Source organism: Gallus gallus, chromosome 4 (genome assembly GCF_016699485.2).
Source record: "Gallus gallus isolate bGalGal1 chromosome 4, bGalGal1.mat.broiler.GRCg7b, whole genome shotgun sequence".
Classification (NCBI taxonomy): Eukaryota; Metazoa; Chordata; class Aves; order Galliformes; family Phasianidae; genus Gallus; species Gallus gallus.
Genome location: NC_052535.1, coordinates 31,751,779 through 31,772,048, shown reverse-complemented (window position 1 = coordinate 31,772,048; position 20,270 = coordinate 31,751,779). Strand labels below are relative to the sequence as shown.

Genomic DNA, 20,270 nt, shown 5'->3' with positions numbered 1-20,270 from the left:
TTGGTTCACTGTAATAGGAGCTCAGACTTCTGGATGGACCATATGAACTGACTCATGCTGGTGGTTATTAAGCGCTTGCAAAAGGGAGAAAATAACCAATGGCTCTATCAAGTTTGAGTGATATTCTGAGTCTCAAGAGTAACTCGTGTCTCCTAACAGATTATCTTTTTCTGATTAAAAAAAAAAAAAAAGATTCATATACAGATTTTCTTCAATGGTGTACCGGATGATGAGTAATAAGAGCAGTAAAGTATAATGAAATTACTGATTTAGGCGGTAGGTTTTTATGTTTATTGAAGCTATTCAATAACTCTTGCCTGCAGAAGAGTATCTAAAGTAATTGAGTACTAAATAAATGCCTTAGAAAATAAACGTGGGATGGTTATATTTTAGAAATTTATTTTACAAGTAGAATGTAGGCTGATTTTAAAGTCACAGGGGGAGAAAAAATATCAAAATGGAAATAACCTCTGCAATATGAAGGCAGATGCATTGGTTTAAAATACAGCCCAATGTCCATACAGCAGAAAAACAGTATAAGATTGGATTAGAAGAAAAATTAGGATTCTTTGAAACATTTGGTAGTGTTCTTGCAACAAGAGTAGTTGTTTGTGAACTTATGACTGTGTTGAGAAACAGAATATTTGGATTCCTATAATGTAATCTTCTGTGCCTTTTCCTAAAAATAATAATAATTAAAAAATACCATCAGCATTAGCACACTTGAATCAGATTTCTACATTGTTCCATTTTCCTGCAGTTCTTTCTGATTCTTCCTGAAATCCATATCCACTCATTTCCAATCATTTGCAGTCAGTCTATTACCAGGCACAAGAACTAGAGTGCAGTTTTCTCATTTGTATCTAGCTATTCATTTTACTTCATCTTAAAATTGATTTATGTTGCATTTTTAGAACAGAAAAGAACTGGACTTGATGTTTTGTATTTAAGTGTTGCAAAACCCACTCCCTTATTTCTTTACATGTAACAAATAAATAATGCAACTCGTGTATTGGGATGGAAAGCTGTGCTAGAAGTAGACATATGGCAAACAGCTCTTGCAACGTCAGAACAGCACTGCTTATTACAGAGCAGGGTGATGGATGATATTAAAAACGATAATGTTGCTGTATGATATGGTGTGGGGGAACAGATCAGAGGAACAGAGCTGTAACTTCTAACTGGAACAATTTAAACAGCAGTTTGAAGGTTTACAAACCTTTTGTATGCTCTGCTAAGCGCTCAGCTAAGCTTTTTCTTCATTGAGCTGGGACAACCATTGTAATTTAAAGCTAATGACTATCAGGGTGAATTGCAATGGTCCTGTCCTTTCAAAACTCAGGCTGTTACGAAAGTTTTCTATAAACATTTTAGGAACCTAACTATAGTATTCCATTTCAGAAAGGGGATTTTTTTGTCTACAGTATTTAGCTGTAGATGAGTATTATTATATGCATTTTCACAGACTTGTGCTCTAATTTTTTTCCTACAAGTAATTATATATTTGGTGCTAAGCATTCAATTATTTATTCATCCATTTTACCACATGGACTTAGGAAATGGACTTACGTGAGCCTATACACTGTGTCATGCATGCAAATTCCATCCATAAACAATACTGCTTGAAATTATGTGATAGGTGCTAATTTTCTCTGATACAACAGAATGATAATGATATGAATAAATGCTTCTTATGTTGTGTGCATTAGCATACTAAACTATTTATAACATTTTAAAAAGATACTACCCTATTTAAAGATATATTTTTTTATTACCGTTTTTCAAGTAACAGTAAGGCATTATCCCTGCCACGATGGCATCATATTCCTGAATGAAACTATCCATCATACTGCAGATTGATTTGTCTGTATACAAGATACATACCGCCAGGTAGCTGAATTCCAGATATTCAAGCATTTTATAGAGCCTTAGGAACTAGAAGTGATATTTAATATTCTCATACTTCTGCAGTGTCATCATGCAGGTACTCTGTGCTGAATGTAGGGCAGCAGGCAGTCCTTCAAATACAGTAGATATGTGTGGCACATAAAATTATGAGAATAATGTCATGCAGCAGCATTGCATACAGCTTGGGTGTTGGAAGATCGTGATCACTCTGAGCTGCATCCTTCCTTCTTGCACTTCTATTTTGCACACACACACATACAAAAAAAAAAAGAAAGAAAGAAAAGAAAGTAAGAAAGAAATCCACTCCCATGTAAGAAGTCTAGAAAGAATGCCCGCCGATTATTCCATGTTAATTATTCATTCACAGCCGGAAGAGGAAATATGGCAAGGAGATCTTTGACTGCGTAATACTAAAAGATCATGCATGGTAAGAAAATGTGAAGGAAGTAAAAGCACAAGCAAAACTTATGTATTAGTACATGCTTAAATAGTTTTGTGATAAGACAGAATAGGGTTTTTGAACAGTTTTTGGAGATGCTTACTTCAGCATCCTCTTTTCCATGGAGTTAGAAAATGTTGCAGAAATAGAGAACCAAAGGGTAACATCATGTGTCTGACTTTCATTTCAGTTCTTCCTATTGCTGTTCTCTCACTTATTATATTTTTAATTGCTATTCTACTAAGAATTGGTGGTAATATTTGCTACTGTCACCATTCTTTCCATACTTGAAGTCTTCAGTAAAATATTCATCATGCAGGAGCAGTAAGCCACCAAGAAAGGAAATGCTATGTGTGTTTCTACAAGGAAAAGTGCCTGTTCAGATTCAGTAGGTAAAGACAGAGCTGAAGTATTGCTTTACAATGCAGTAGAGGTCTTAAACCCGTACTCTGAAATTAGTACATATGTGAATTCCAGGGAGGCATCACTTAAAATGAAGGTTCTTTGTCAACTGAAGAAGTGAAGGATATACTTAATATTGAACTATTTCCACCCAGATGTGGAATAAATCAAGACTTCAACTAAAGCCAGAGAAAAGAGACTGGCCTCTGTAATCCAGAAAGGAGGCACAGAACAGGCTGCAGGAAAATGCTTCTCCTATCTCCCATGTTTCTCCTGGAGATGGAGGTGACTTCTTAAAGTGAGACTTGATGAGGCCGATAAAGGAAGATTAGGTTTAGAGTTAGTGGAGAATTCTTGTTCAGAAAAGCTCCCGGTGTTCAAACCCATCACAGAAGGTGCTGACATTGTGTGTGTTTTGCTTGTGTTTTTCTCCTATGCTTTTTACCGTTTTCTCTGCACGTTTCCTCAGCTTTCTGGCTTGAAGGGTCTAGGAGGAGAAAGGTTTACAAGTAGCAAACCCGTTTGAGAATGTGAGGAATATGTGTGATAAGCCAGGCACTGCCAAAATTCAGTCTGAGGGACATAGGGAGCCATGTGGCTGGATCTGCGAAGGGGTAAAAATAGCAAACCTGTCTCCAAAAGAGGGCAGTCAAAAAGAATTTGGGGGACAGTGTCATCTGCAGTAGTGCAACAGCTATTTTGTGGCATGTTTTAGTAGACTGCTCATAAACTTGGTGATGACTGAAGTCAATCTGTTGCTTCCCTTTCTTTCTTTAAGATATGAACTTTTTTTCTCATAATATATGCACTGCAGATACTGTGTTTATTCACTGTTTGGTCAGATTTATTTTTTTTTTCCTTTCCCTTTTTTTAATGGCGTATAAGCAATACTGTACCTTCTGTTTGCTGGGAGCCCTTGACCCTCAACAAAACTATGGCTTCTCAGTGCTTGATTAGCTGGGTTAATTTCATTTTGCGCAACTAAAATGAATGGCCATTTACAAGTGCCAGAAGCCTGCTGCTGTGGTTTTCTCCTCATGCCTGACTGTATTTGTTAGCAGTGCGTTAATCCCAGCTCTCTGTCATGCTTTATGGCTCAATTATAGGGGTGAACTGACCACTTCCTACTAACAAGGAGAGGCAAAGGTCAGCAATTCCAGGTCAAGCAGTGAGATCCTCTCTTATAGCTTGTCTGAAACCCACCACTGGTTCAGAAACACGTCTGTCTGCCCCCAGTTCTTGGGCAGCAACATATGTCCTTTCTGCCACAGAGCAGGGATGCTTATCTTAATGTTCATCTGTGTAGATCAGTCTGTGTCACAGGTGTACCCAGTCGAAACAGCCAAAACCACTGAGCCAGTTAGCTAATTAAGTCAATGTAATTGTATGTGTGGGAGGGCATTGTTGGGTTTAGCAGTCTGTTTTAGGAGCATGTAGTTACAGACATAAGGGAGCTGTGATGTATGGCTGCTTTACTGGAGCACCCCAGACAAAACATTTCTGTAATGATTCAGGAGTCCCTGTCGTTTCTGAGCATCATGAGCTCCATGCGAGGAAATCATGCTAGCAGCCAACGTGGTGGCCTGGTTGGCCACTGGGCACCCATGCCAAGGTGGGCAGAAGCTGCCCTTGCACAGGCAGGCCAGGCAATTCTGGGTTTCTCTTCAACAGTGTAGAGGGAGAGATGTTCTTGACTTTCTGCCCCCAAGTAATTTTCTTTTCCCCTGCTTCTCTTTATCTGGTTACTGACCATCTGTGTTCCCTGCCCCTTTGGTTTCTGGCCAGCACATGCCTCTGTAACTTTTTCTCTCCTCCCTTTAAGCTTGTCTTTTAGTCATCAGCCATTCAGACTCTCCTGGCCATTTTCTGTTGTACCACTGCCTACATCTCCTTCATCCCTCTGCTGGCCTCAGTTTTTTGGGACCCTCTCTCCTTCTATGTCTACTAATTCCCCAAACTCCTGTCCTCATTACTCTTCCAGCTCCTGGTGACTCTCTTTGCTTTTCCAACCTGTGCTTTGTTACCTTTCCCTCTGAGCTTTCTTTGCCATGTACTGGGAGCATGATGGAGGTTTTCTGTGTGGAGTCCCCATGCCAAGGGCATTGCCTAGTAGAGAGAGCTGGAGCACAAGCTCTGCTCAGACCTTCTGCCCTGATCATGCTCTTTGCAGAAGGAAACTTTGGAGGTTGGCAGACGGTCTTCACCAGAACTTTTGAGAATCATATCACGTACAAACTGCAACTTTTCAGTGCTTTATACTGTGATCCGTTTAAATTTTAAGTGATAATGTATGAGATGGCAAAAGGCACATCTGTGGTATCAGAGCAGTGATGCTTCAAAGGGCCTGTCTCAAAGTGTGAAGGCTCTTGAGCTTCTTAAATATGTCTTTGACAAATGTAACACCGGGGAAAAACCAACATGTTTCTCCCTACCCTTATTCACGAACTTAGTTTGCACTAAGCTTAGTACTTCTAGCTGATACTTTCTTACACTCACAAAATAAAATTCAGCCTCAGGCAGACATCCAGCATTGAAAATTTCAGCCCTAACTGTTACTGTGTGGTGAAGTTATAAGCAATAGAAAATGAGGTCTTAAAATGAGAAGTGTCAGGCAACCTTAACTATATGTAGTCCTACAAGACCCACTGATAATAATCTGTTTTTTGACAGATTTCATCCAATTTGCAGATTCATTTTGACATATACTATACAAAGAAAGGGGGGAAAAAAAAAGTCCCTGGAGTAGGGCTTTCAGGCTCATAGATACCACCTTACAAGTAGTGAAAGCAGTGTTCAACCATGCAGTCATTTTACCTTCTGCCAAACCTTTAAAACTGTACTGCAGAAAGTCCATAAAAATAGTAATATAAAATCAAGGCACTGAGGCTGAGAGCTGTTGACTTTGTGCCAGTTCTTATCTCATTCTCATAAATCTAAATGTAGGTTCCAGGTAAATGTTGAATTACAAAAATATTGCAGAAACTGTAACAAAGCCTGCATAAACAAAAGCCTCGGATAGCATTCCATTCGGATTTGCATATCTAACAATTTTAGTAATAAATGTAGACTTCCCAGTAAACACTGTAGACTTCTGTCTTGTTCCAGGTCTCCCTCTTCCACAGTTTTTCTTCCAGCTATGAGTTAAAATCTGTCGAGAGTACTTCTCCAGACTGGAACCCTAAAATTTGATTGTTTGAAGCGCCAACAAGAAATGATGTTAAGCACAATCAGGGTGAAGAGGACTGGGTTGGGATGGCATGTGGTTACCCTTGAGATCCCACTTGTGAGAGGTCGAGCCTGTAAATGCAGGGGCTGGGGAGTCCTATGTGCCCGGGCATTCCTGTTGGCCTAGTGTGTTGTCTGGGGATTAGATAGCAAGCTGCATCCAATAGAGCTTGTTTTCAAGCTTCCTGCAGCTGGGGCTTGGGGTGTTTTTGTTGAGATTGCATGCAAAACCTGTGTGGATGGTAATCACCCGTTCCCTCGATCAGCCTCTGACAGCGTCTACATGACTTTTAAAGTGTCTTTCAGTAGAGCCCTGCTGACAGCTCTACAGTTATATAAAATGTTGCCTTTCTAAAAATCACTTCCCAGCAATGTCAGTGTGTGAAGAGCTAGGAGAATCCAGTTTCTTTCCTGCTGGGATATCGTTCTTCATTTTCCGGAACCGTTCCAACTCGTTTACATGGTGTGGAGAAAAAGGATTTACTTACTTGTTATGTCCTTTACCTTGATCCTTGACAGCATGACTTGATGCTACCTACACATTTGGGACAAAGACTGCTAAGACATAAGTGAATAACTGTTCATTTTGCAAAGTCCTGTTGTCTTGCAGAAAAATGAACTTTGTACATGTGAATTAGTCTTTCCATTATTAGCAATAACACATAAAATCACAAGTAATACAACCTCCCTCTTTTATTGTAGTTGCTAGGCATAATTCATTCTTGAGAGGATTTCAGTGGTATGTACCCTCTTTTTTTTTTTTTCTTTTCCTTTGCTTAATCTCATTCTCTACATCAGGTCAAAATCTTCATGTGCTCTTTATTCTTAAAACTAGGCACATGCTTAAATGCCCAAGGCATAGTGTATAAGGCACATGACTGAAGACCTGAACTAGGCCATTATCATTTCCCATCTTTAATTATCAGAAAAGTTACAGATGGGTAAAGGACTACTTTAAATTTTCTTGGTAAATCACTCCCTCCAGCTTCTAATCATTTCTGTTCCACTTCTCTGGACTTCCTCCAGTTTGTTTATATCTTCCAGTAATGAAGTGCCTGAACTGCATACAATATTCCAGGTGTGGCTGCTGAAGAAATACATAAAGACAGCTCTGCTGTGCCAACCTATCCTGTTGTGTAATGCTCTTACAGAAGGAACCAGAGATGTTACTGGTGTTTAGATCTCCTCTGCTACGTTAGTTCTTACACCTAAATTGTCCTGTTATCTAGATGTCTCTTGACATTACTGCCTTCCAAATTTTGCTTTATTGTTTACTGTTTATTTTGAATTACTCCCTGGGTACATGCAGTAGCATTTTTCTAACTGCAATTTTATTACTTGTTTCCTGTTTTCTTTGCTTCTAATTTCTCTATGTCCTTTTGTATTATTTTTCTATCCACACCTACATTGATAATTCCTCCTTCTTTCATCCTACTTCCAGTGAAGAGATCAAAATAAGCAGTAGTCCCTCTGATACTCCACAGAATATCTTCTCAGCGTGATAAACTATTAGCATTTGGTGATGTCTTATCCTCAGGAGGAATTGGCTGTAGAAATTTTTAATGGCAGAGCTGATATAGAGTCTTCTCATCAAGTAAATCTTGCCAAGTAATAACAATTAACTGAATTTTCAATTTCTTGCTTGTTATATAAACTTTTTTTTTTTTTTTTTAGGTGAGGAATTAGAGTTTAGTGGATGAGAAATGTAGGGGATAAAATGAACAGGGCATTGTTCACTGGCGAATAAATAAAATACATTTTTTGCATGACTGCATCACCAACAGTATTTCCATATATGTGTATATCACCCTCTAAAGTAAGCATTCCTGATCTGCTGGCTGGCTCAACATCTTCAGGGACTATTACCTTGGAAGTAACAGGGGTGCTGGTGCTCCTAGGAGCAGGAAGAGGATGCTGTGCCCAGAGGGAACTGCCAACCAGCACTGTTTTTTCTGCACAGAAATAGCAGATTTTCTTTACACCTGTGTCCAGATCTCCTCTTTTTCTTTTAGCGGACAGTTACAATTGGGTGAACCAGAGATTAAGCACTGTCATTCCTACCCTGCAGAGCCTTACGCTTGTTTTTACAGTTACAAATGACTTTGTATTCTTGGGATAATTTCGGCTCTGAGTTACCAAAAACTCTTAACGTAGGAGAAAACATGGACCTTAAAGCAGTCTAAGAAAGCTGTGGGGCTGATGGTTCACCTCTCTTTCCCTGGTAACATTTGCTCTGGTGAAGAGAAGTCTTCTGTACCAACTTCTCCAGAGTTAGAAGGGTAGTCTTGGCAGGATTAAGTCATCCTCAAGTTATCTTTTTTTAGCAGCTATTCTGTTTCAAAAACTAGTTCACTTCTATACTTGATCTTTTATTAGATCTGCTTTAACTCAGGTCTTCTGGTAGCCAGAAGTCAGTTTTCTTCTTGGTAAACCCCAAAACCCAGCAATGACCAGTCTCTCAATGTAATTTCTTAATTATTTCTGCATGTGAGTTTTGGCTGTGCTCTTACTTTTGAAATCATTATGCTACTTTGGAGTGAAAATAAGCAGGACTGGATTAATATATTGTATGAAACATGGTGCCACACTTCATTATAATTCACTTATCAAAGTAGAAAAACCTCTTAGTGTATAAAGTGCATCTGCTTTTAATTTTCATTTTGATCTTTGTGCTTTCAGACACAAGCATACCTTCTCTGGGAGACTGCCTGCACTGCTTCCTGTCAGTTTCAAAGTTACTTCTGAAGGTGGCAAAATGAAGCTAGGAAACTCAGGATGTGTTAGAAAAAGTAGAGGACTGGACTGTACTCTTGAAATTAGAATTTGAAGTGGACTATACTGCACTGAAATCTCACTTGAGTAGAAAGTAGATAAAATTTTTGATGATAGTGACCTTTTTAAAACTTCCATTTTTTTTTAAATTCAGATTTTATCACCTTTACTTTTAATGCATGCTCTAGACAAGTGGAGTTGTGCCTTCAGTTATTATCATTCCTCAAAGATTCAGCAACTGCTTTTGATGCCAGTAGTGAAACCTACCACTTACTGCATATAAAAATACATTGTCGGCCAAGTGAAACTGAGATAAGCCTGCACAAAGGCTTTGTACTAAGTGACCACCACCCTAAATCATCCATTTGCACTGTTGACCTCACTCATGGGCTTGATAATATGGTTGTTGCCGAAAAGAGATCTGATTTTGGCAAATTTGAACCTTTATCTCATTGTAATAAGAAAATTGCTGTATTTCATTAAGGTTAACCCAAAGGATTTTCATGCCATTCATACTCTCTTTGTAAGCAGTGACATTTTGGTTCACGTGAGTTTTTATTAAAGAGCTGCTTGCAAGAAACTAAAATTAATTCAATCTTCTTAGTACTCCCAGAATTTTAATTATGGAAATTGAATTAGAATTGTAGAAGTCTGTGTTCAGACATGTTCTGTGTGAGGTTAAATGTGAATATACCGAGGAGTTTTTTATTTTATTTTTCTTAAATATGAATACAAGGAATAAGAATATATACCACGAATGAGCAGCTACCCTAATTCAGGGGTGGATTCTTGGATATAAATTAAATCATAATTGGTCTTCAGTTTTTACTAAGCAAAACAAATTTTGCAACAGTAATTATGTCAATTAGGCAGAATGATCTTTGAAAGTAGAATGAAATAATTCAGTTTATGCCTTGGTGATGCTGTAATTATGCCCTGGGATGACTTTTTTTCTCCTTGTTCTAGGTCTCTTTTGTCAGATTAGTTTTCAGTGGCCACTGTCTTTCAGGCTGAAATGCTGTCCTTTTTTTTAGCTGAATATCCATTTTCTTGTAGTGCAGGAAAGGCACAATCCCCTTTAAGTCCCATGCAAGAAGGTGTGCAGTTTATCTGAAAAATTTGGTATGCTTTAATAGATGACTTTTTTTTTCATTAACACTCTGTGATGACTTCATAGGCATTGAAAATGACAAAGCATGAGAATTGAGTTATCCGTGGTGTTAGCTGTTTAAGTCTTGGGATGATTCCTGAGTGAAATGTCTCTGGTTGCCCTGGCTGAGGGGCTCAGATCCAACACGCCTGGCTGAATGGAACCGAGAACATCACCGGCAAGATGAAGGCAGCTGTGCTAAAGTTTGGGATAACTGCAAAGCAAAGCTTTGTCTGTGTGTTTGCTGATGAATTATTCTCGCTCAGCCTCTTGCGTTGGGATGAATAAGCAGAGGGTGAAGCAGCAGTTTCCAGGGGCATGGGAGGATTTCCATGCTCCATTCAGAAGCTGCTTTTCAGGAGTTGTGAATGATGACTGTAGACAAGGCTGCCCGGCAAGCTTGACCTAAATTTAGAGGAAGGAGGCCTTGGACTCATGGCTGTCCAGTACAGTAGCCTGGAAATCCTGCGCTGTTTTCAGGAGGGGCTTGGAGAGACCTAGTCATGTCTGTTAAGATTAAAACAGGTATTGTGATCAGTGTAATATCCTTTCTCCTACTTGGTTTAACTTATTTTAGGTTATTACAGTATTTTAATAGCCAGTGTGTTGAGGAATCTCATTAAAATAAAGAGATCTTCTGATATTTCCTCATCTTCTTCTTTCTGATGGTTTCTTCAGATTTATTTGGAAGAACACTGAGCTGAGGTTCCTGGTTGTAATAAGTGCATGCATAGATAGATGAACAACCTAAACAGATACATATTTACATATTTCAGAGGGGGAAATAGACTAAGTTCACTTCAGTGAGCATCTGATATTACTTTGGTCAACATTTCTGTGTTTAGGATCTTGAGCTTCTGCCAGAAGCTTCTGTTGTGATTGTATTTTTTGCATCCTTCAAAAGAAAAATTACTAGTGACCAGAATTCCAGAGGAAGATATGTCAACATATGTGCAGACCATATTTTTAAATTGATGCTATTATTCCTAATAATATTCAGTCTTATGGGTTTAGCATATTTTCAATCTGAGCTGTAGTAAACTGTAAGAGAGAAATGAAAAAGGGAAGAGAAAAATATGCTTTGAAGATAATGTGTCATTCACACAGAATAAAATTTATAATCTGCTGAACGTGCTGAATGCAAGAACATACAGACTTCAAGTTCTAATCATTTGGAACAACAACAAAAAAAACAGTTACTAATGAAGTAAGTAAAAAGTTAACAGTATTTTCACTGACATCAAGAGTTGGGCAAAAGTTTTACTGTGTGAAACAAGATACCTGTTTTTCTGTACATCATAAAAATACTCTGAATCTCATTGAGTGTGTCTGCCTAGCACTGCAAGTTACAAAATGGAATTGACAAACCTTGTATTAACACTGTGTACCTTGATTTACCCTTCTGTCCTGCGAGAACATAGTTCTTTCTTAATTTGCCTGTTTCAAATGATAACTATAACCATGGTTGGATGCATGCCTAAGTTTATCAACAGGATGGCAGGCAGGCTAAGTAGTCTGAAGTAGACTCTCTCCGTTTGTCTAACAGGCTTTTGCCATGTATACACTTGAATCACCAATATTTTCAAGTAAACACAATGCAAGAAGTATTTGCAGTCCTTCTGGAACGTGTCTTGTACATTGAAATTTTCCAGTAAAGTGCTTTACATTTTGTGCTACGTCAAGAATGCCTTATCAGATTTTTAGCATGGGAAAGCAGAAGTAGGCATCATGCGTGCAACATGATCTCTTGTAAATCTACCATGCATACTGCTCTGCAGATAACAGCTTTTATAGACTTCAAAATTAGTCTGCATTTAAAATCTAAACCAAAGAGAAAAATTTGGAACTTGCTGCAGAAGAAAATGCTGTAAAACATCAGATACCTGAGTTTGTCAAAACAATATCATTCAAAGCTCTACTTCTGACTCTTTGTCTTACTGTGTTCAATGTAAGCTAAAATCAAAAACAATTGAACAGAAAACTGACTTCAAAACAGAAAAAAAAAATATTTAGCTCTCTAACAGATTATTTAGGTGTTTGTAGATGTTTTTCTTTGGTTTTTATCCTAACCATATTTCCAATTCAGTGTGATTTCACTGAATCTGAAATACTTTGCAAAAATCAGATCCTTGTCCCCTGAAATGTATTTTCTCCTCTTCCTTTTCTGTGCAATTTAGTATGATTCAACATTTCTTTGACTACATAAGAATTACCATATAGTCAAGGCTAGATTTAAACTTCCAGCATACTGAACCAAGAGCTTTGTTAGCTGCTTTGGGCTTCAGGAGGCCTCAGCTGCCCACCTTGACCAACTGTTTGCTCGGTGCAGACTCTACCTCTGTTGTGGAGATGAAAGTGGGACACTGCAGCTGGAGCCCTAGGGATGGTTTCAGCTCAGGTTTTCTCCAGTTTCCAGATTTGGGTGTATCTTGTACTGGTGGTTTAGTGCCCTGGGTAATAGGACAGCTGGATCCCCCATGCACAGTCTTTGAGAAGCTTTTCAGAATTGGGGAGCATGTTTTAAGCATGATGGAAGAAAAGGCATGTGTCTCAAATATTAGATATTTATATATATTTTCTTGCTCCCTTGTCTCACTGTTCTTAATTGGTTTCATCCCTGCTGGATGGTTTCTACTGCAGAGCACAGTGGCCTCTTTTAGGCTACATCCCATGCTCCCTTGCCAAATTTCCTCTCTCCTTGATCCCTCTCATCGGTGCCCTTTCGCTCTGCTTAAAATAGTGAGTCAGAACGATTTTTATAACTTCTCATCTCCTTTGCCAGGATCACCAGACTGTACCAATTGTTTTTGTTAACCTGGTCTCAGCCCAGGGTGAAAGCAGGTTTCCAGCAGCAGGCTGTGACCGTATGGAACTGGGTAGATCACTGCGATCTGCACTCTTTGATGGGTACGGTGAGAGCAGTCATACGGCAATATGAAAACTTCCACGTATCGTATTTCCCAAGTGGTTGTATTAGCTATTCACTGATGGCTAATCCTGGGCAAAGAGATTTAAAGTAGGCATGTGTATGTAGTTATTAATGATAGGCAACTGTGATGCTGTAAAAAAAAAAAAAGCTAGAGGGGATGCAGCACTCCCTGCTCCGCTTTCAGAAAGGGAATTGGCTTTAAATGCACAGTCACCACTGGTAGAGGCACTGGTACTTCATCTCTGCTTTCAAACTTCAGCTTTTGGGAGGAAACGTGGTAGTTCATGCACAGAGTATTTGATCATAATGCAATCCTCATCTAAGAACAACCCGCAGCTCCTTGTCTGAGATACCTGGGAGGGATTACTAGCGTGTATTTCAATTGGTAGCACATATGACGTGCTAATGAGAAATAACAGTTAAACATGAGGTTTAAAGCTTGTGGAAAATTAGGAAAAATACTGTGCTGTGAAAGTTCATTGTCTGTTCTCACTATTAGAGCATCACACAAGTGGTGTGCCTGTGTTAAGAGCCCTAGCTGGGCTCTGTAGACCCTGCAGAGAACAATGCTGTTGAGACTGTGCTTTTATCCACATCCCAGCTGGTATTACAGTGCTTTGTTTGGGTGTAGAAAATGAGCCATAACCTTGGACAGAGGTGTAAAAGTGCCCAGTGAGATAACTAGTTACTGGCTGAGGGGAGGAAGTGATGCATTTGCAAGGAAATGAAAAAAAAAAAACCAAACAGAAGAAAAAGATGTAGAACAGGAGAGGGGTTGGGCCCTGTAGATGGAAGTAGAAGGAAGAAGGCCAGGTTAAAAAACAAATTTTACTGAAGGAAAGAAAAAGATGGTAGGAGGAAGTAGAAAGAAAGGAGAATTAGAAAAGCATAACAGTCTTAGATGAGTTGATCGATTAATGTAAAAGATGAAAGACATCAAAAGATGCCTTGGGATCTGGAACTAGCTGGAGGTGATCAGGGATGAGAAGCAAGCCAGAAATACCCTAAATATGGGAAATATTTTTCCAAACATCAAAACAAATTGTAATGAAGTCTTTAATGGAGGGAAGCCTATAACTTCTTGCTTCAGAGAAAGATTTAGACTATACCTATGCAATAGGTGCTCTCTGTAGTAATTATAATACTAGATGAATATTGTCTTGAGTGCTTGGCAGATAGGACCTTTACGTGCAGCTGGAAATCCCATGGTCAGGATTGGTAGGGCCAGGTGAGTAGGGCTGTGGAGTGGCAGAGGAGATGGATGTAGAAGTGGGACCGCATTTTTCAAACACGTAGACTGATTATCTAAAATACAAACTGAGTGTTTGCTGTATAAAACGAAGAGGCAATATTCACATCTAAGTTTTGCACCTTATCTGTGGCATTTATTAGCTGATTGCACGTTACTCATAAAGCATGATGACCCAACCTTGTTAGTTTACGATGGTTGGGATGTGCTGGTTAATGGGCAGTGCATCCCTGCGCTGCAGACCGGCTGGCACCGAGGCAGTGCCATGGCTGCAGTGGGGAGGGGGCTGCATCTGCTCCAGGCCTGCAGCTCGGGAGCGACGGCCCTGATCTGCTTCCCAGGTTGTTCGAACCAGTTCAAGAGCAGTAAAACAAGGTTATGTAATTGACATGTGATGCAGCCTAAAATAGTGACTGCAAACATAGGCTGCTGTTGCTGGGCAGTTGTCAACTGCTAAAAAAAAAAAAAAAAAAACCCAACCCCTCAACTGTGTAACAAATGGACCTTTTAAATGAGAATGCAGTTCTGATTTCTGTTGACTAGCAAGTGTTTGGCTTTTTTTTTTTAATTGCAAGGAATAGAGGCTCTGTGAAAACTGAGATTTTGAAAGAGATTCATCTTATGTGACTGAACATGCTGATTTTGAGAGCTTGTATGTCAGACTGTGAAATAAAATCCTTAGATATTACATGCAGTTTGTTTCCTGAACGTGCAGTATAACTCCTGTGAAATAGAAAATTCTTTTTTTGCATGTGGGAAACGATTGTTTTAGCAGCAGTTCTATTTATATTCTGGTCTATAAAAATATAGAAATTGTTTATTTGTATTAATTAGAGGAGCGTATGAGGCTTATGATGGTAACATCAGTTTCATAAAATATGTGAGGGTCCTAGAGCTGGGTGAAAGGAGCCTGTTATGTACCTCAGAGAGCACAGAGGGGAGCCTGGGGTGAGCAGAATGTGTTGTAGGAGGCAGCCCCCTTCACTGGGGCTACAGCAGCAAGCAGGAAATCCCAGCCCAGAGTTCTGTGTGCTGTGAACAACTCTGGCTGAGGTGAGAGGCATCTCTTCCTCCTGCTGATCTTCTGCAGTAGGTTTTCCTTGTGTTTCCTGCAGTAGGGGAAAACTGCAGCTCCTGGCAGTGGTTGCAGTGGCCATGCTTGTGCCATCAGGGAGCTGGTGGGTGGAGGGGAGGGACAGAACTGAACAAGAAATAGGTCCTCTGATTCTATAAATGTTGTGGTGTATAGCCATAAAACCCAGATTTTTTTCTCCTCCCCTCCCTTGTGCTAAGGAGGCCAGGTAACAACATCCCTGCGCCTACTCAGCAGGTGCTGGTCAGCACTCTCAGCCCTGTGACTTCCATGTGCATCGCTGTTGTTGCGGAGATGTACTTCCCACGTGGGGAATGTGGGGAGAGGCAGGCCCTGCTGCTCACCCAGGGGCTGTGAAGGGGTCAGAGCACTGGTGTGCAGCTCCAGCCAGTGGGGCTGCAGGTGAATGCTGGCCCCTCCAGCATCTGAGGAGGCTCAGCTGGGCTGACGTCTGTAGGAGCAGGCAGCTCCGCCCACAGTTTGATGAGTTAACGTATTAATTCTCTTTTTGCAGAGAGAAGGAAAGTTTGTGAATTTCACATGCATTTTGATATGCTCCAGTGAGATGCTATTTTAAAAGTTGAGTTTTTTTTACAGCTTGTTCTGCTTTATTTGCTCCTTAGCTGCAGCTCTTGTTTTCTCACTTTCCCCTCCTTTTGCGAGGCTTTCTCAATCACGTCTTTGTTTTGGGCCCCAGAGCTCACCGCTGTCTCAGAGGCTGTGCTGGTGAGACTTGCGGACTTTTCCCTCACCTTGCCCAAGGGGATGCTGCATGGCTGCGTGGCCCCATCCAGGGACGGGGAGTGCCGGCTCCACATGTAGAGGCACACGGCGGGGCTGCAGGAAAGCGCTGGGTGTCAGAGCAGAGCACAAGCATGAGTCAACAATTGCCAGAAGACAGATCGGGCGCAGGATTGTGTTAGCAGAGTGCTGTGTGCGAGGTGCGGGAAGTAACCATTTCATTGTGCTTAGCAGTGGTGGAACTCAGCAAGAAAAATGCATCCGGTTTTGGGTGCTGTGTGTACGAAAGAAACCAGGGAAGAATAAGAGAAATGGTGACAGATTTAGGAAACATGACCTGTGAGGGAAGATTGAGAGAGCTGAATTTGTTTAGTCTAGCAAAGAGATGTGGAACATACATTTTTCGATAAGCATGTGATTGTTGTAAAGAAGGTGGCAGACTATTACGCCGTGTATCTTGTGGGGAGTGCTAAAATCTCTTTCTGTTGCAAAACATTCCTCTTCATGTAAAATGCGAAGGGAAAAAACTTAGAGCCTAAAGGCTAGCCAGGCACTGGCCTGATCAAGTGCTATGTAGAGAAACTGCAGAAAACCTTTACTCAGAAGGTTTGTTGGCAAATTTAGAGGGGTGGGGAAAAATAATCTGCCTGAGCTATGAAGCTGGCCTTATCTTGCTTCCATGACTGGCCTTGAATTAAACAGGCTTTGGATCCTCTTCCAGCACTGTTTTCTTTCATCTCCTCCTCTCCTCTCCTCTCCTCTCCTCTCCTCTCCTCTCCTCTCCTCTCCTCTCCTCTCCTCTCCTCTCCTCTCCTCTCCTCTCCTCTCCTCTCCTCTCCTCTCCTCTCCTCTCCTCTCCTCTCCTCTCCTCTCCTCTCCTCTCCTCTCCTCTCCTCTCCTCTCCTCTCCTCTCCTCTCCTCTCCTCTCCTCTCCTCTCCTCTCCTCTCCTCTCCTCTCCTCTCCTCTCCTTTTTTTACAATGTTTGATACTTGATCAACAAGTGAGCTCCTGACTTAGACTTTACAAAAAAAATTTAAAAATAATATAAAACAGAGAGAGAATGTGGAATATTTCACAAAGTTCTGTTATGTTCTACTTTTGCCTTAGGCAGTAACAGAAATATTACTGGCAAGAAATATCTAGACCCATTCCTGCTGCAGACTTGAGTGTCTTGAAGTATCACGAAGACCTCAGCCCATGGACATGAGCACGACTGGGCACATCGGGCTCTGGGGCTGGTCGGGCAGTCATTGTGCTGGGGTTTTGGAATGGGGAATGGCACAACTGATGCTGCAGATTTCTGCTGCAACCTTATTTGGGCAGTAATTCACTGGCCAGATAAGAAATGCTTTTTTTCCTTCCTGCTTTTCCTGCTGAACTTTGCTTGTTCAAGAAAATAAGAAGAAAGATTTTATGAGTACATAAATTTGTTTTATTTTGTAATCTTATAAAATTAGAGAATTAAAGATTCTTTAACTGCTTTTCAGTTCTCTCCCTTATTAAGTATTTTTGTGCATACTTTAGTATGTGTCATTCTGTGATGCATGAGAAGTGCAAACTCAAATATTCTTTTAGCTCAACCATGGCTATGACAGAGTTTTATAGCCTCTTAGTATGTAGCATTGTAGTATGTATTAATAATTTATTTTGAGCAGAAAACTTTCCTGGCATCCCTTGTTACTCTGTATTATGGAACAGGAATTACCTTGTATAAACACACTTAATAAGGGCACACATAAAAATTACTTTCATCTTAATGCATTAGCATATATGAGATGAGTATCTGATGTCCACTATGTCACTTTCCAGCCCACTTGCAGGTGATTAAACTGGATAAAAAGAGTAACTGGGTTAAGCTAAGCACAGATATGCTTCTTGAAAAGGTTAGAGGTCTGGGCAATGCAAGCCTCCTTGCAGGGTGATCTCCATCACCTCACTGAGATCTGAAGAGCCCCAGAGGTGCTGAGTGAATCACATCAGTCTCAGGTGTATAGGTTTTTGGGTTGATTTTGAAGTTTAGGGGCATGAGTGAGGATGATGCTACACAAATGGAAGAGTCTGATTCATTATGAGAGCCTTTGCATTACTAACATATTTTACAAAATCATTTCTATTTCAGATGTGTCATTTGTCTCATAGTAGATGATACAGCAGATTTGTAACTGAACAATTCTTCTCTAGTATTTGATAGCTACACTATATATAGAAAATCTATCCAAGTGCTGATTTCTTCTGTTGTTTAAGAGTTTCCAAGTTATTTTAATTAATGTAAGTTTTAAGATGGCCATGGTTATTCGATTTATTTTTTTCTTTAAAGAAAGAAAAACTTGACAATCTCTTTGATTTACAGGAGACGTTTGCTAAATGGAAAACTTCTCCCCTGCTTACTAGAAGAACTACTTACAGATTTTGTGCCATATGTCAGTATTTGGAGATGCACGATTGAAAAAATGATGAACCTTTACTAAGTTATGCTTCCCGAAACTATTTGATAGGCTATAAAGTAATAATTTCAAGCTACCTAAACCATTTGAGGGGTGACTTATGGAAGTACTCTGCTGCAGTAGGAGGATTTCTTATGGAGTCACTGTGTGACAGTGACAAAAAAAAGTTTCTACGGTGTTTACAAATGCTGCCCAAGTCATTATCATGGAGTACATAAATGTTAACCTCTTTCTATTAAAGTCATTAGCTTCTGAAAGCGGTACTGAAAAATATTGACCTAACAGGTGTACAATTTCATAGAACAAACTGCCTTCAGGGAAATTCTGCAATGGGGTTCATTTCACAGCATTAAAGCTGACTTGTCATATTAATAGCCTGCACCCGCCTGTGAAAGACTAAAAATGGTATTGCAGTACTCTGTGATGTACAAAGGACATTGTATCAGCACTGAACAATCATACTTGGATTCGTTGCAGAAAATACCAATTCTTCCCTTTTCTCCATAAAAACAGCGTAAAAATCCAGATACCAATGTTTGTAAAGGTGTATAAACCATCCCCAGTCAATATGTCATTATTTTAAACGCTGCTGTTTTCCACTTCAATTTCACATTCACGCTGCTGCTGCTTTAGATGTGTTCAGTACAGAGCAAAAATGCAAATAGGAATTAAGTACATACACAAAGGATGAATCTGGTTTTTGTACAGATCACTCCACACAATTAACTTTATGTGATAAACTGGTTTTCATTCTGTGATTAGCTGAGCATTTCATCTTTTTATTGTTTTTAGAAGGCCTTACTAAAGATCAGCTCGTGGACATTGATGCTGTCACAGTGTTGTTGTTCATCTTGAACTTGGCTGGCATAACTTTACGAACTTCACAAATTCTCTTGCCCAACTTCTGTTCTTACTCTGCAGGGTCACAGTGCTGTGTAAAATCCCTCGATAAAAACTGTGATTTGCCATTCTGCTTAGTGGTTATACCTCCACAGCATTAACTAGATGGCAGTATCTTTGTGGTGTAGCAATGGCATACTGCTTACTCAAACAGGATCGAACGAATCCTGTGACATGCTCAGTGAAGAGATGCAAGAAACAGCCCAAACTTCAGTTCTATGTCTGAATAGATAATGTTGGCTGAGGGTGAAAGAAAGTCAGATATGGAGATATAAAATGACTTATCTGAAGTTTTAAAGCAAACTCCTGAAAGATCCCAAAATAGAAGCCAGATCTCCTGTGTCTCATGAATATTCTCTTTGACTTTCCCTGGGGAGGCATTTGTGCATTGTGGAAAATATCTTGGCAGAATATCTTAGACCTCTTGTTCTGCTGCAGCTCTGTCCCCTTTGTGAGCCTGTACCTTTACTCCCATTGCGCTCTCCAGCCATCTAAGCGTCAAATCATGACTCCGCTTTTGGGCCTTGCCAGGTGTTTCCTCCCCTCCCAGCTTCCATCACTTGCACCAGTTTTTGGTGTCAACGCTAATGTTGCTTGTACAGTTCTTGGTTTTCTTCGTGTCTCATCTCCTTCATTGGCAACCAGCTCAGGAGTCTCTCTGCTTAGGTGCCAGTTGGTGTTACTGTAGTTGCAGTCCTATTTTTTTTTTCCTTTCTCTTTTGTTTTGGACATCTTCGTTACCAACTTGCATTTAGTTTACAGAGTAATGAGCTTCTTGCTTTCTTCTTAAATGCCTCTCCCTGAGGTTTGGTAGTTTTTACAGTGCCATCTATGCAAAGCTGCAGCGCACTGTTGTATTTTACACTGCACTATTTTCTCAAATTTTGGATGCTGGCAAATCCTGCAGCATTGTACTGTGTCCTTTGTGAGCTTGTCCTACTGCAAGCTGTGTCCTTTCCTTTTGTCTTTCCGTCAGAAACTCTTTGTATGGCTTTTTGTCCTATCTCCTACAAACTG

At 40.1% G+C, this 20,270-nt stretch overlaps 1 protein-coding gene across 8 annotated transcripts in view; it reads left to right on the top strand.

Annotated features, from left to right (window-relative positions):
- Positions 1 to 20,270, top strand: part of NR3C2 (nuclear receptor subfamily 3 group C member 2) — a 201,974-nt gene that overhangs the window by 125,409 nt on the left and 56,295 nt on the right. The gene's annotated exons all lie outside the window — the stretch shown is intronic.